Here is a 17,444-nt window from a genome sequence, read left to right on the forward strand (position 1 = left end):
TATATATATCATATATATATATCAGAGGGTATATGTTTGTACATATATTTATATTTCTGCTTTATTTAGGAATTTAGAATCAAATTTATTTTCCATTTTTTATTTTAAAATCTAGATATTTTTATTTCTTAGATGTTCACACCTCATTTCTGTAAATATATTCACCCTATTACTTTAAATCTTCTCATAATTAAAATATCATAAACATTTTAACTAAAATTCTGATATCAATTTTGTTTTATTAGCTGCAAATCATGTTGCCTTATTTCCTTAGCTGATTTGTGATTTTTGACTATGAGGTCATATTTTTTACAGAACAGAAATATGGCACACATATGCTAAAGTTGAGTTACTCTGAACAAGATTTTTTGCTATCATTTGACTGTCTGGAGACATTACAAATCTAGAATCATTTTAAATTAAATTATTTGGTTAAATTTTTCCAAATGACATGGATTACTCAAATTTGGGTTATAAACCTGCGTGAGAGTCAGATTGTTAAAAAAAAGAGAAAAGGAACTTTAAGATACTATCCCTTACCTTTAGGCAAATTTACATACATAGCTAAATATGTTTTCACATTCCCTATAATATTTGAAAGGGAGAATTCCTTTCTGATGAGAAAACCACTAGTTTGAGTTGCTGCCTAGGTATTTTACAGCATGAGAACTCTGCTCACACCCAGAGTCTGGACTTTTAGATAAGGCCCTGAGTTTAGGATTCCTGTCATAAATTCCCACTTTGCTTTCCCCAGGGCACTTTTTAAAATAACCACTTAGTGTTGAGCCTGCAAAAAGTTACTGACCTCCGCCACAACCACCTTTTAATAGGTATTTGCTATCCTGCTCTCTCTCCTGCTCACTGTGATCTGGGACAGAGGGCTGTCCTTCCTCCACCTCATTGCACCCCTTCTCCACCCCCAGTCTATTTCTAGGATCTGTAAGTAATACATCTTGTGGCTTCACTTCTTTTATGTGAGTGTACTGACACAGAACTTTCAATCAAAATGACTCTGAGCTTTCACTTCCCCAGAGGGCTCTTGTATGCTGAAGGAACTACCTGCTGAGTCCAGGTAGGTGGCTTGTACCTCCTTATTCAGTAGGTCATAATTGCATGTTTTTAATTTACAACACCAACTATGGGCCCCTCAACACAGCTGTGCATTGAGAAATTTAATTTTTTCTAGAAAATTGAGTTTATTTTAATATCACATAGTATAGTACAGTAATAATTTACCATAGGTGATTGTTCAAATCCTGCAGGGACCATTTGAATAGCAAAAAGGGGGCTGGAGAGACATGGTTAACAGGCAATAGAGGGGATAACATAGTCAGGAAAAGCAGGGCCCAGCTAATTGCCATGTTTTCCTTGAACTTTTGATCATATGGGCATAGTATTGTTAGATTTCCAGTTATAATGAAGAAGCTAGAATTATAGATTTTAATATATTGAGAGCATGTTAAAAATGAAATAATAGAATTTTATAAGCAAAAGTGATGGTGTAAGGACCTCTAAGAATTTGACCCTGTAAAAAAATAATGAAAAAAGTCCAAAATTGTCAGAATTAACTTTTTCAGAACTCTGAAAATTAATAAGAAATTACAGCAACATTTAAAAAAAATTCCTGAATATTGATATTAACACTGAGATTTATGGTATTTTTAACTTGCTCTAGTTCTGTTCCCTGCTCTCCAGTCCAGGAATGGACTTGCAAAGTAGTAATCAACATTCCTGGTTCCAAAGGAACAGGATGGAGCTTCAGCTTTCTCAAAAATTCTCATTCTGAAAAAAAAAAAAAAAAAAAAAAAAAGGCATATTTGACTTGTGTGGAAATATCCCACTTAAACAACTTTTTATTAGACTTCACTCAAACTCATGCAGTACTAAATAAAATCTTCTTCTGGGGTGCATTTGTTGAAGATATTTGTGGGGGAGTGTTTTAATGTTACAAATGCACAGATAAAGGCTAGAAATTGGCCCAATTGCTCAAAAGCATAAAAGAAAAAGATGAAGAATAAGATGTTGCCATAACAAAATACTATAGACTGGATGTGGTTAAATAACAGAAGTTTATTTCTTACAGTTCTAGAGACTTGAAGACTGAGATCTGGGTGCTGGTTTCTGGTGAGAGCCTCTCTTCCTGGCTTGCAGAAGGTAACCTATTGTGTCCTCACATAGGAGGGAGAGATATAGAAATTTTTCTTTCTCTTCCGCTTACAAGGTCAAAGTCCTATCAAATTAGAGTCCTACATTTCTGACCTCATTTAATCTTAATTACCTCCCAAAGACCCTCTCTCCAGACATACTCACACAGGGGTTTAGGACTTTAACATATGAGTTTTTTTGGAACACAATTCAATCCATAGCAATCATCATAGAACCTTTGAAAAACTCTGACATGTATCTGGGAGCTTAAAATGCCATGTATATTTGTGGAGCTGTGTATATGCTTAAGGAATACCTGAAAAAGCCCTAACCATTCACTTTCAAATGATCTTGAAACTCTGCATGGCAGGAATTAAAAAGCCAAGGAAGTGTGGTAAATGGCCTTACTGAGCATTGAAAATGTGCCATAGCATGCACATCTCACAAAGATGGAGAGGCTTACGGATTTCAGATATTTAAGGAAATCTCTGTTTAATTATTAGCTGATCCCTAAGCTAACCATGCAGAAACCTCAGTGGCCATGCATGACAAGGAACACATAGTTTCTTGAATTAGTCCTAAAAGTTACTAAAAAGAACAACTACAATAAGCAGTCACAAAAACAAACCCTGAGGGGATAGGGAAGAATAAATAGAAACTTGCCCTGAGGAAGTCATGGTGGAATAGCTAGACAAAGACTTTAGTCAGCTATTTAAAAAAGTATGTTTAAAGAGCTAAATGCAGCCATGTCTAAACAACTAAAATATAAGACACACAATAATTAAAATTAAAAAAATCACTATAGCAATCAACAGTAGACTTGAGTACAGGAGAAGGAGCAGCAAACTAAAAGCCAAGTCAACTGACAGTAAAGGATAGCAATACATTGGTCAAAAGTTAGTTCTTTGTAAATATCCACAAAATTGGCCAATTTTATTTAGACTGACCAAGAAAAAATAGAGAAGATTCAAACTATGAAAATTAAAAATGCAAGCGACAGCATCAATATCCACCACACAAAAATTAAAACAACAAAAGGACTTTAGGTGTGTACCATGAACACTTATAGGACAACAAATGAAATACCTTCTTAAAATGAGCAAACTCCTAGAAAGACACTGACTACCAATGAGTTAAAAAGAAATAGAAAATCTGGATAGATTCATAACAAGTAAAGAAACTGCATTAGTGATTTATAAACATCAGAACACCCCTCCCACCACCATCATCACCAAAAGCTCAGGAGAGGCTTCACTTGTGAATTCTATTAACATTTAAAGAAGAATTTGCACCAATCCTTTACAAACTCTTTTAAAAAATGGAAGAGAATAATTCCTAACTCATCTCATGAGACCAGTATAACCATGATACCAAAACTCAATAATGATATTATATGAAAAGAAGCTGCAGAACAATATAACTTATGAATATAAGTGCAAAACTTTTTGACCAAATACTAGCAAATTAAATCCAACCGCATATAAAAAGGATTGTATACCATGCCCAAATCGGATGTATTTCAGAAATATAAGGCTGGGACTATATATAAAAATTAATAGATAGTCTATAATGTAACGAGCTATGTTAAAATAAAGAACAAAAAGAAAGACACTTGACCATTTCAATAGATGCATAAAACTCATTTGAAAAACATAAACATTCAGGACACCTGGGTGGTTCAGTGGTTGAGTGTCTGCCTTAGGCTCAGGGCGTGATCCTGGAGTTCCAAGATTGAGTCCTCCATTGGGTTCCCTGCATGGAGCCTGCTTCTCCATCTGCCTATGTCTCTGCCCCTCTCTTTCTGTGTGTCTCATGAATAAATAAATAAAATCTTTAAAAAAAAACAACATCCTATCATGATAAAAACACTCAGCAAATTTAAAATAGAGGTTAAATTCTGCTACATGATAAAGGGCACTAATGGTTAACCCACTGGCAACATCATATTTAATGATTAAAAACTGAAAACCCTCCTCCTCTGTGGCTATACAGTCATAATGAACAGCTAAATATAGAATTAAGAAAATAATTTCATTCAGCATATTATCAAAGATAATAAAAATACTTAGGAATCAATTTATCCTAAGTGTAAGATGCGTACTATAAAATATACAGAATATTGTTGAGCTAAAGAAGATCAAAATAAATAGAAAGACATCTGTGTTTTGGGATTGGAAGATTTAATACACAATATATGGATATATTGTCCAAATTGATATATATATTCAACATAATTTCTATCAAAATTGTAATGACTTTTGTAGAAAAAATATATAAGCTGATTTTAAAATTCATATGGATTAGTAAGTTTCCCAGGATAGTTGAAACAATCTTGAAAAAAAAAAAAAACAAATATAGAGAACTTAAAATACCCTATTTCAAAGTTTACCACAAAACCATGGTTATTGAGACATGTGGTATTGCCATAATATGCACATACAGAACAATACAATTAAATCGGGAACCTAGAAATAGACACATGTATCTGTGGACATTTGATTTTAGAAAAGTGTGCCAAGAACATTCCACAGGGAAAGAAAAGTCTTTTCATCGTTGATTTACTACAAATAAAGGATTATTAGAAATCTACATGTAAAGATTAACCTTGGGTCCCTATTTCACATAGTGGATACAAATTAACTCAATATGGATGAGGGCTAAATGAAGCAGTTAAAACTATAAAACTCATGGAAGAAAATATAAGATAAGTCATCTGTGACTTTAGGATAGACAATAGATTTTTAGATATGATACCAAAAATATAAGGAAAATAGAAAGAAATGTATAAATTCAACTTTATCATAGTACAATTTTTTTTGTGTGTGTCCAAAGATACTATCAGGAAAGTGAAAAGAAAACTAGAGAATAAAAACAAAACAAAACAAAAAAAACAAAACAAAACGACTAAAATCTTATGTCTGATAAGCATCTAGGATCCGGGATATATAAAGAACCCTTAGAATTCAACCATAGAAATACAAAACAATCCAATTTAAAAACGAGCAAAGTATTTGAATAGCTATTTTTCCAAAGAAATATATGAATGATCAATAAGTGCATGAAAAGGTATTTAAAAATCATTAACCATTAGGGAAACGTAAATCAAAGTTACTTTGAGATACCACTTCACATCTGCCAGGGTAGATATAATCAATGAAACAAGATAACATCTATTTAATTTTACTCTTTAACAAACCTGGAATGTTGGTACTATTTTTATTTTAATTCCAAAAGCAAGGAATCACCCTTTTTTTCCTGTTACTGTCCATCTTGTGTCCTGTCTCTATGCTCATAAATATATGATGATATTTAATAAACATTTACTTTTTTTTTTTTTTTTTGCTTTTTTTTTAAAGATTGATTTATTTATTTCAGACAGAGAGTGTGCAGGGGGTAGGAGTAGAGGGAGGGAGAGTCATAAGTAGACTCCCTGCCCCGGGTGGGGCTGGATCTCAGGATCCTGAGATCATTACCTGAGTCCAAACCAAGAGTTGGACACCTCACTGACGGTGCCATGGAGGTGTCCCTACATATTTTTTTTATTCTTTAATTGCTGCTTCTTCTATTCTGTGTCAGGTGAATTACAAATCTTAAAAATGAACTGGTGTGTCATTCTTCTCTTGAGTATGTACTTACTATTATAGACCCATTTGATCTTTCATCTACTTTTCATAGCACTGTGTTGATGGATTTTTTAAAAAAAAATATTTGATACATCATATTATTATTACAGAGGTATACAACTTTTTCTGAAATTAGTGATTTATTAAGTGTAGGGATCTATTATTCTTTCTTTTCTTCCTTTCTCTTTTTTTCTTTATTTTTTAACATTTATGGTACATTTATTATATCTCATCAATATATAATAGTTCTCATCTCAAGGTCGATGTCTATAAAATATATTGAATACATTTTTAAAAATGAGATTTGATGAGAGTTTATTTCTTGCTCAAAGTCACAAAGCTAGTATGTAAAATTGAAATTGATTCAAATATTTTATAGTTGAGTACTGTATTAAAATATAGTGTTTATTATTACATTTCAGTGATTTTTCTAACATTTATATAGATGTTTAAGATTTAACACTACTCAAAATAAGAGTAGGTTGCTATTTTTTTAAAGATTTTATTTATTTATTGGAGAGAGAGAGAATAAGCCAAGGGGAGTGGCAAAGGGAGAGATAGAAGGAAAGCAGACTCCCCATTGAGCAGGGAACCTGTCATAGGCCTGGATCCCAGGACCTCAGGATCAAAACTCCAACTGAAAGCAGATGCTTAACTGACTGAGCGATCCAGGTACCCCAGAAGGTTGCTATTTTAATAAAATATCAAAATATATGTGTATATGTATATCTTAAATATATATATTTATATATATACACACACACATGCATGAGGTGTGTTCTTATACGTTTATGTATTTACATATATACTTTTTTGTTTTATGGGATTCAAGTTAGATTACATACTTTAGATCTGGAAGTAGAATAAAATAGTGAGTTTTCTTTTGTACACTATCCAATTAATATGCGATGTGGTCCTGAGAGACAAGAACAATATATTTTTTTCTTTTATCTTTTGCTTCTTTTGATAATTTCTCTTACCTCTCAAGTCCAGGGCAGTAACTGTGGACAGCAGAAAGTGTTGGGAGATTTATAGGCCTCCCCTTCATCAGCCTCAGGATAAGTGATAATTGTTTATTGATACTTCTAAGATATCCAGTGTTTATATTTCTACAATGTCTACTATTAATTTTCACAAATGTTTACTGAATGTCCACTTTTTGATTGAGGTAACAGAGCTACTTTCTTGAATAGAGCCTATCTGCGGTTCCACTTAAGTAATTTCAAGAAAACAATAGAACTTTCTAGAGGCTTTGAAGGAGAATCCATTCCTTGCCTTTTATAGGTTGTATGAGCCATCTCTATTCCTTGACTTAGGGCCCCTTTCTCCATATTCAAAGCCAGCCTGGGAGTATATTTAAGCCTCTCTTTCTGACTCTCAGTCTCCTACCACTTTCTTTTAAGGACTTTGGGGAGGGGTCTACAGAACAACCCAGAGTGGGATGCCTGGTGGCTCAGTGGTTGAGCATTTGCCTTCACCTCAGGGCATGATCCCGGTGTCCTGGGATTGAGTCCCACATCGGGGTCCCTGCAGGAAGCCTGCTTCTCCCTCTGCCTGTGTCTCTGCCTCTCTCTCTCTCTCTCTCTCTCTCATAAATAAATAAATAGAATCTTGAAAAAAAAAAAAAAAACAAACAACCCCAGAGTAATCTCACTATATGAAGAGCCTTACATTAATTATACTGTAATTCTTTGGTATACCAGGTAATGTATTCACAGGTTTAGGAGATTATAATATTGACATTGTGAGGAGCTATTATTTCCTGCTGCCCTACCCATTTTTATCCATGGCCATTTTCTTCACAAGACTGAACCAGTAATCACCAAGAGTACCAATATTCACAAATTCCTTTTTCTTGATACCATAGAAAAGATGTTATTTCTTTACTTCCATCTAAAGGAAGGACTCAGTTTCCACAGTTTGAGCCTCTTACTCCCCAAATAAGGGGCTGCTGATCTTCAGAATAAAGAAGACATGCATCACAGAAACAGGTGTCATTCTCTAAATCTCCAGAAGTGGAACATCATGTTAGATCTTCCTGAGACTAAATCTATCAAAAAGTATAAATATTGTTCCAGCTAAGGGCAATATTTTTGTAGGGGAAAACTTCTAGTTACTGAACTGATATAAATCTGGCTTAAATGGTGCTCTAATAGAAGCACACCATTGTAGAAGTGTATCTTCCAATCACAATTGGACTAATCATATGAATTATGTAAATATAATCTGTCTCATTAAATGCATCAATGTTGTGTTATAGATATTCTATTAGTCACTTGGCAGAGGAGGCATTTAAGATACAGAGATGTCAAGTAACAGTACTAATTTGCCAAATAAATTGTGAAACTACGATTTTAATTCAACTGTGTAGGATTCCAATATGTCAAGCATCCTTATTGTGCCACATGCTCTGACATACTACTGAGAGATGATATTTGAAATCTATTGGGTGATAACCACTGTAATTTGTATTTTTTTTCTGAAAATACATATCGTGGCAAGAATTATGAACCCTGAGTTATATTTTCAAATTTTGACTGCCTCCAGTTATTTTCCCCTGTTTTTGAAATAGAAAGCAAATAAATAGCTCTCTAGACTTATTTTGCAGATCTAATGAGATGAGTGAACCCTTTGTGAAACACAGAGCACATAGATCTGCTCTTTTTCTCCTTTGCCATCAAGAATACCACTGGGACCACAGACTGAAGACCAACCACATTGAAGACCAATTTTAGATCTTTACCACACACCTGAAGTAGTATCATGTTTTTAAAAATGTTGTGCCAATCTGAGATTGAGCATATGAGTGCACAAAGCCAACTTATTCACTGGGTATTTTGGTGCACAAAATAGCCTTTCCAGTCTTTAGAGTAAAACTTTTGCCTGGAGCTGTCGTTAATAATATATTAAGCATTAAATGTATGAGCATAGTACAAGCACATTAGTATTTTTTAACTGCCCTGAATTCCATACTCTTATGTACCTGCACTCGTTTCCTTTTCAAAGAAATATAACTTATTTAAATGCAGAATTTTTTATTCTCTTTGTTGTGTGTACACTTCCACATGATCTATATTTTGTGACAATATTTTTAATTGGCAGTACCTCAATAGCTAATACTTTTTAAGAAAGATTTTATTTATTTATTCATGAGAGATGCAGAGAGAGCCAGAGACATAGGCAGAGGGAGAAGCAGGCTCCTCGAGGAGAGCCCGATATGGTACTCTGTGTCCCAGGACTCCGGGATCACACCCTGAGCTGAAGGCAGACATTCAACCACTGAACCACCCAGGCGCCCCTCAATAGCTAATACTTTTATAAACTCTCTTCATCCTCAACTTGTAAGAGCTTCTTAAACTGTTATAAATTGAAAAATTATGTATCTGGAAGTTAAATCTAAAACAGTCAGAGCCCTGTGGATAGTGGCATGGTTAAAAGTGGATGGCATGAAAAATAATGTAAGTTGCATTGTGAACTGGTTCATATTTGATAGGGGGCAATTTCAAGAAGGATCTTTTCTTTTTTCCATCAAGTCACACTCAATACACTAGATGTTGTTCACTAAAATCTCAATTGGATGCAAAGGCTGAGTACTGTGGGGCTCCCCAGATCAATTATGTGTAGGTCGATCACTGAGCAACCATCAATAAAGTAATCAAAGCTGAACTATATTCCACTTACAGCTCTTTGTTTCCAACACTCCAAGAAGTGACTGTAATTGTTATTCCCTTTAGCTCTGCCACTCCGAAGACTAACAGAGGAACAGAACTTCAGGAGGAAATGTCCTCCTCATTGGATGAACTGGGGGACGGGAGCTTGAGACTTAGAGGAGCAAGATTTAGGGAAATCTAATCTGATCAATCCTTTACTTAATACACACTAATATTCAAAAGTTATACTGTTACCCTCTCTGACGAAGGCCAGAATGTTTGCAGCTAGTCACTCAAATTCAAAAGGTATCATGGAATGGGGTGACTATCCCAAAAATTCTTCACCCTAATTTAAACCATGGGTAGATTTGGTATTAATATTTAAGAGGACTGTAATGATGTGGTGTATAGACCCTGAGAGGACTCCCACAATGACTTTTGACTCCCTGGTGTCTAGGAACTTGTGTAATCTCTTTACTTGGGAATGTGGCCAGGAAGTTGCTTCCAAGCAACAGAATATGTGGCAAAGGTGATGGAATGTCACCCCTGTTATTATTTTGGATTCTGTAAGACTCTTAGCATAGAGACTCTCTTCTGCTGGTCTCAGAGGAGCAAGCAGTCATGTTGTGAGCTGTCTATGGAGAGGGACACGCGGCAAGGAACAGAGGCAGCAGAGAAGAGCTAGCAGCTAGCAAAAATGTGGAGACTCTAGTCCCATAATTGCGAGGGGATAAATTTTGCTGACAACTTGAGGGAACTAGGAAGCAGGCTTTCCCAACTGAGCCTCTAGGTGAGTATGGAGCCCAGCTAACACCTTGACTGCAGCTTTGTGAGGATTTTGACGTAAATTGTACCTGAACTCCTGACTCATGGAAAATGTGAAAAATAACTGTGGTTGGTTTGAGCCTCTAAGCTTGTGGTAGTTTTGTTTTTTACATGTCCTTGAAAATGCCTACGATTTAAAGAAATCATTTCTGCATATATGGTTGTTGGCAAATATTTCTTTTTTTTATTTTTATTTATTATTTTTTTTATTTTATTTTATTTTATTTTATTTTTTTTATTTATTTATGATAGTCACAGAGAGAGAGAGAGAGGCAGAGACACAGGCAGAGGGAGAAGCAGGCTCCATGCACCGGGAGCCTGATGTGGGATTCGATCCCGGGTCTCCAGGATCGCGCCCTGGGCCAAAGGCAGGCGCCAAACCGCTGCGCCACCCAGGGATCCCCGCAAATATTTCTTATAAAATAATGTTGCAACATTATAAGCAGATATTTATGAATGATAAATTTGCTTAATGAAAGTTCCTTTTGAAGTGAATTAATTTTTTAACTGAGAGGGCAGGCATTGCACAGTGCTTAAGAACATGAGCTCTGGCTTCCTGGGATCAAACCCCACCTCTTCAACTTTCTAGCTGTGTTATTGTGAGAAATTCATGAAAGCTAAGCCTCAGTGTCTCATTTGAAAACTGGAGAATAATTGTATATATCACACAGGCTCACTATGAACATTGAATGAGTAAAAATGATGTCCTTTGTATTTGTTAAAGTATGGAAATCGAGATTTTGGTGTTTCCAGTACCATTGTCCTGATGTGTTATTTCTGCCAAAATCATTAATCTTCTAAAAGGAAATAAATAGCTGCACCCATTATATCTAGAATTAATGTCAGGAATAGAATAGGCTGTGGAATAATGAAAATTTGTAGATGTCCACAATTGAAAGAAAATAAATTCAGCAAGAGAGGAAAAAGAACATTAAAAATCGCCAAATTGCCATAGATTCATAACACAACTTACAGTAGATTGCAGATGTCAGAGAAAAGATATCATGTGGGACTTCACTTTTATTTTATTTTATTTTTTTTTTACTTTTTAAAGATTTTATTTATTTATGAGAGACAGAGAGAGAGAGAAAGAGAGAGAAAGAGTCAGAGACACAGGCAGAGGGAGAAGCAGGCTCCATGCAGGGAGCTGGATGTGGGACTCGATCCTGAGTCTCCAGGATCATACCCTTGGCTGAAGGTAGAGTTAAACTGCTGAGCCACCCAGGTTGCCCATGACTTCACTTTTAAAGAAAATTCGTTACCTATAGGTAAAGCAAAGTTTCAATAGTAAAACTTTTGGTCAAAAAAAAAAAAAAAAAGCTTTAAAAGAATGGAAACTTTACTTAATAAAGATATGCAAACATGACAGAGGAAGATTAGTAAAGGAGTAATTATGCTGCTAGCAAACTATAAGGGGATTCTTTAAAGCTAAAGTCATAAAATCCATTAAGGGAAGAATGACGAAGAGCTCATCTAGGCATATATGTCATAAAAGTAGGACAAGAGACCATCCTCATGTGTTCCTGCCTGGAGAATTACTAGCAATTTCTTTGCGATGTCGTATCAATGGTACAAACTAAATTTACCGGCATTTTGCATTTCTAATTTTTAGTACACTTTGAATAAATAGTCTATAAATAAATCTATCCAACATGTAATCCGATTCTGGCAAATATATTTTAATGGATTCTTAGTCAACTCCTGTAATTTATCCCTGAAATCATGTTGTTTAATGGATTAGCTCATGGTTAATTTTCCTTATTTTTTCTCTCAGACTTGAACATTTTACTCAAGGTCCTTGTGCCCCAAATGAGGCTATGTATCTGGCAAAGTGTCCTTGATTTATGTAGACATTATGTTTAGTCACTTTTTCAATGACTACATTTGATTTAATTACATGTTAAATGATTATATTCAGTAGATAAAATAAATGGAAAATCAGGATCCTCTGAGTCAAATTTTCTTTTTCTTTTGAGTGAAGACATATCCTTAGTGTCCTACCATGAGGATTAAACAGTTATTTAAAAAATCAACTTCAGAAGAACACTTGGTGAAAAATAAAGCAAACTTCAACCCACTTGACATTACCAAGAGACAAAGTTAGATGATGAGCAGGAAAGGGGATACTTACCATAATTTGAAAGAAGCTTCACAATTTTGAAATTTTTAAAGCTTACTTTATATTGTTGTAATAAATCACAAGAATATAACTAACAAATCTCGTAAGGATGACCTTTTTTAAGGATTTGTAAATATCACTCTATTTTTCTCTGTCACTTTTCTTTAATTTGGAAAGATAGAGCATAAATATTGCTCAGATGTTGAATCAACTAGTCATTAGTATTTTGAGTACCAGTGGCTTTTCCTCTTGAATAGCCAACACTTTCTAATAATTTTATATAATATCAGTTAAATACTTCCAAATGTAATAACATTACATTTGTTTTTTCAAATTTGTATAGTGAGATTTTCATTATGAATGTAAAATCTGCCTACACATAGATCATGGCATATGTAATTGGTTTACTTATCTATGTGAGACCTCAGAAGCAATTTTCTGAAATACAGAAGAGTGGGCACAATTGTGTGTACACACCTGTACACATATTTTTAAAAGGCTGCTTTTCACATTTCTTTTTTCTGTTTATATTTATCCTTCCCTAAAATTTTGTCTCAGTTAATGCTATTATTCCAATGTGAAATGTAGGCAATTCTACTTCTCAAACTGTATGAATATTAGAATTATAGTATTTCATGTGACTAAATTTTTTAAAAATACAGTAAATCTCAATGAATTATATTAAGTCTGGTCTACTTACCTCAGTGATTTTGCCAGATTGTAATATATACCATGAAGATGCAATAAAGTATTTTCCAGACAAGAACTTATAATGACATTTTAGAGATGATAGGTAGATAGATAGATAGATAGATAGATACAGATGGAAAAATAGATAGATGTCTAACATTAATAAAATTTTTGTATTTTGTAAAAATCACATAAAGAAATCAAATTATTCCAAAGAAAAGAGACAGAATATTATGAAAGAAAAAATAGCTTTACCAGTGAAACAAATGCATATCTGGTGAGGGGAATGATTAGATTCAACATTTATTGAGCATCAATTATATGTCAGTATTTCTTTTAGGAAACTGTATGAGTATTGGAGATATTGCTACTTGAATATTAGGTGCATAGCTTCTTTGCTGTCTTTTTAAGTAGTCTCATTAATTTGCAGACATATTCAATAATAGGCATATTAAGGGTGCCTGTGTGGCTCAGTGGTTGAGTGTCTGCCTTTGGTTCAGGTAGCAATCCTGGAGTCCAGGGATCCAGTCCTGCATTGGGTTCCCCATAGGGAGCCTGCTTCTCCCTCTGCCCATGTCTCTGCCTCTCTCCATGTGTCTCTCAATAAATACATAAAATCCTTAAAAATAATAATAATAGGTTAAAAATGCTGAACCTAATTTATTCATTAATGTATTTATTCTCTAAATCCTACCAAGTGCTGACATTATGTTATTCAATGAGTGAACAAGAGAAATATTTCTTGTTCCATTGGGCTTAAAATCTAATAAGGAATATTCTTGTGAATTTCTTAACATGTATTCATATATTCATTTAACAAATGTTTGTTAATCATTGAAGGAGAGGGACTTTTAATGCTGATAAATATTAACTGGCTTTAAAATATTTTCAATATGGACACCTATTACAAATCCTCACAATCGAAGTAGGAATTGTGTACAATTCTGTTGAGATATATATACATGTATATATATATATCCTTATAATATATATTATATATTCTATTAAAGTATTTTTCATTTTTCTTGAAGATATTTATTTTCTGGAGTGCATTTATGGCATTTTATGCACAATTAAACGGTGCTTCAACAAGAATGGGAACAGTAACTAGGGAAGACAGTATCAGCTCATCTGTTTATATGAACAGAAGATAGAAGGCCGCGTGCAATCTATATGTTTTGCAGTATTTACCATGAAATTTGATTGTTGGGGTGCCTGACTGACTTAGTAGAGCATGCAACTCTTGGTCTTGGGGTTGTAAGTTTGAGCTCCAGGTTGAGTGTAGAGATTGCTTAATAAAATAAAATTAAAAAAAAATTTTTTTTGATCATCACTTCACTGGGAAAAGTGATATAGAAAATACATATTACATCGTACATATTAAATTTGAAAGGACAAAAGGCAATTCACTTAAAGTGTGACATTACCATAGACCCCAAGACATAGACTGATGGCTCCTATAACACATCAAGAGTAATGACAAATCAGTTAGATTTATGTTGATGTTAGTAAATAATAATGGAAATATATGTTAATAAAAATAATATATTTAGTTTCCTGAATTTTTAAAAAGAAACTAATTTTGCTTCAAGAAGTATACCATCTGAAAAAAAAAAAAGAAGTATATCATCTGTATGGATGGGAGGTCTTTGTCTATAAACTGTTTATTTATTCCATAATGCAAGGAAATTTTTTGAATGTATTCAATAATCTCAATCTGGCCAATTATTTTTCAACTAAATAGCTATATTTTTAACATCTAAAGGATTGATTCTTAGAAAGCTAATGGAATGCATGGCTGACTACATAATGAGTTCGCTAAAAATACATTATATATTGTGTTGATATTATTAATTGATTAATTATTTTCTTGATAAATTATTATTAACTGAAATTGGATTATTGCTATATATAACAGTGGTTGTCCCTTTTTTCCTTGCCACCTCATTTGATTGCTTTAAAATGTTTAACTCTTATATATAAGGCCATATAAGTGTTAGTTGTCTACTTTTATTTTTTATTTTTTAATTTATTTTTTCCTTTTTAAATTTTTTATTGATGTATAGTTGACAGTGTTATAGAAGTTTCATATTTGCAACACAATGAATCAACAATTCTACACATGCAATGCTCACTGTAATTGTAGTAACCTTCTGTCACCACACAACGTAATTACAATATTATTGACTGTATTCCCTATTCTGAACTTTTTGTAGCTATTAAATTTATGGTATAACTGGAAGTTTGGACCTCTTAATTCCCTTCATCTCTTTCATCCATTCTCCCACCCACCTTCCCTCTGGTAACCACCAGTTTGTTCTCTGTATTTGTGAATCTATTTCTGTTGAATGTTGAATCTATTTCTGTATTTCTGTGAATCTATTTCTCTGTTTTTGTTGGTTCATTTGTTTTGTGTTTTTAGGTTTTGCATACTAGAGAAATTATATGATATTTGTCTTTGTCTGACAGTTCCTGTAACATGATACTTTCCAGGTGCATTCATGTTGTCACAATGGCAAGATCCTGTTCTTTATAATATCACAATGGAAAACAGTGTAGAGGTTCCTCAAAAAATTAAAAATAGAAATTTCACATAATCAAAGAGAATGAAAACACTAATTTGAAAAGATAATGAACCCCAATGTTTAGTTATTTTTTCAGTACACAAATAAATATTTAAGTTAATGTATGTGTAGGTATATATAATTGTCCCTTTATTCATTTATATGTAAATGCATGTTTATTTGTGCGTACATGTGGCCCTGTAGAAATGACACAGATTAAAAATTATAAAACCAGAGTTTTATTTGAAATAATGATGGTTTTATTTGCATTGATTGCAAGGTGTCTGCAACAATTGCTAACAAGAGCAAATCTATAGAAGATGTGGGAATATCAATATGCTATTTAGTCACAAATAATGAAGATATATATCCAAGGTCCATTGGTTTCTGAAAATTATTATTCAGGTCTCAGAGTGATTACAACTATAGTAAAATCAGTTTGGGTTAATGAGATAGAAATGACAGTATCAAAGGAAAGAAGATAATAAATTATAACATTCCTTCAAATATACTGTATTTTACAGTGGTATAAATACATTGTATTTTTCAAAGGTATATATAGTGATATCTATCTCTGTGTCTATTGATCTATCATCTCTCTCCCTATTTATATATTGAAGCTACTGGAGATGCTGGGTGGCTCAGAGGTTGAGTGGCTGCCTTCAGTTCAGGGCGTGATCCTGGACCCGAGATAGAGTCCCAAATCAGGCTCCCTGCATGGAGCCTGCTTCCCCCTCTGTCTTTGTCTCTGCCTCTCCGTGTCCCTAATGAATAAACAAATAAAATCTTACAAAAAAAATCTTGTATCTATTGTAATTTTTCCTGCATTATTTTTTCCTTTCCTAAACTGCCATTTAGTTGTCAGTATGATATTCTCAAAGTGAAGTGGAACTTTAAGAAAATACTTAGATAATTCAAGCAACAACATGAAAAATTCTTAGCTAATGAAGGAAGAGAAAGACAAAGGAAAATTGATGTGTTCAGAACCACTGACTCCCCAGTTTGATTTCTCTATTTCATGATTCAATAATTAGCAGCCATAGGCCATAGGCAATGAAGTTTATATACAAATATAGGCTGGGAAAGCTGATATTTTTTCCTGCAATTACATTGGCATCTTCAATGTAAAATATCTTGTTAAAAGATATGTAACAGCAACCATTTTAGCTATTAGTCCCCTATTATTTCTTACTTCTGAATTCACTGTACCGAATTTTTTAAGTTGATGCTTACACAATTATGAGTGAATTCTTTTAAGAAGATTGGCTTTAAATAAACTCTTCTGAGACATACTATTAATTTGAGAATACATTAAAATATAATATTCAAGCATGTAAACCATAGATTTGCATTTTTCCACCCACTTCTATGAAACTGACATTTACAATTCAGAACTTTCTCAAGGAATAATTAGGTTATTTTAGAATTTTAGCAGAACTTGGATTCAACTTTTAGGAACATAAATTTGAAATGTCTTGGTTCTAGAAATTCATGTTACATTGCCATCAGGAAATCAATTTGGACTATTTAGAAGCTCTGTTCTCATCTAAGTTACCCCTACTTCTCTCATTTTCTTCTGTTGAAGTATCCCAGTTTAAACTCTCTTTATAGGAAACTAGACATGAATAAAAGAATTGTTTTCTTTATTCTGTATGTGCTCCCTTTTAGAGGCGATAGGATTTCCTAGAAACTGAGTTTTAAATCAGATCACCTTAAGGCAAAGTGCTGAATGTACACTGGATGCTGTCTCTGTTTAGACATTTACATTTACTGAATCCATTACCTAAGGGGATGCAGGAAATGGGTAGTGAAGAGTAGGCCTCATTTA

At 33.6% G+C, this 17,444-nt stretch overlaps 1 long non-coding RNA gene across 1 annotated transcript; it reads left to right on the plus strand.

The window, feature by feature from the left end:
* The first annotated feature begins 939 nt into the window (after window positions 1–939).
* LOC140639467 (uncharacterized) lies at window positions 940–16,398 on the plus strand. Its single transcript, XR_012036182.1, has 3 exons — window positions 940–1,072; window positions 2,084–2,154; window positions 16,237–16,398. It is a non-coding gene; the product is annotated as an uncharacterized lncRNA (long non-coding RNA).
* Window positions 16,399–17,444: the final 1,046 nt, after the last annotated feature.

Source organism: Canis lupus, chromosome 9 (assembly GCF_048164855.1).
Source record: "Canis lupus baileyi chromosome 9, mCanLup2.hap1, whole genome shotgun sequence".
In the NCBI taxonomy this organism is placed as follows: Eukaryota; Metazoa; Chordata; class Mammalia; order Carnivora; family Canidae; genus Canis; species Canis lupus.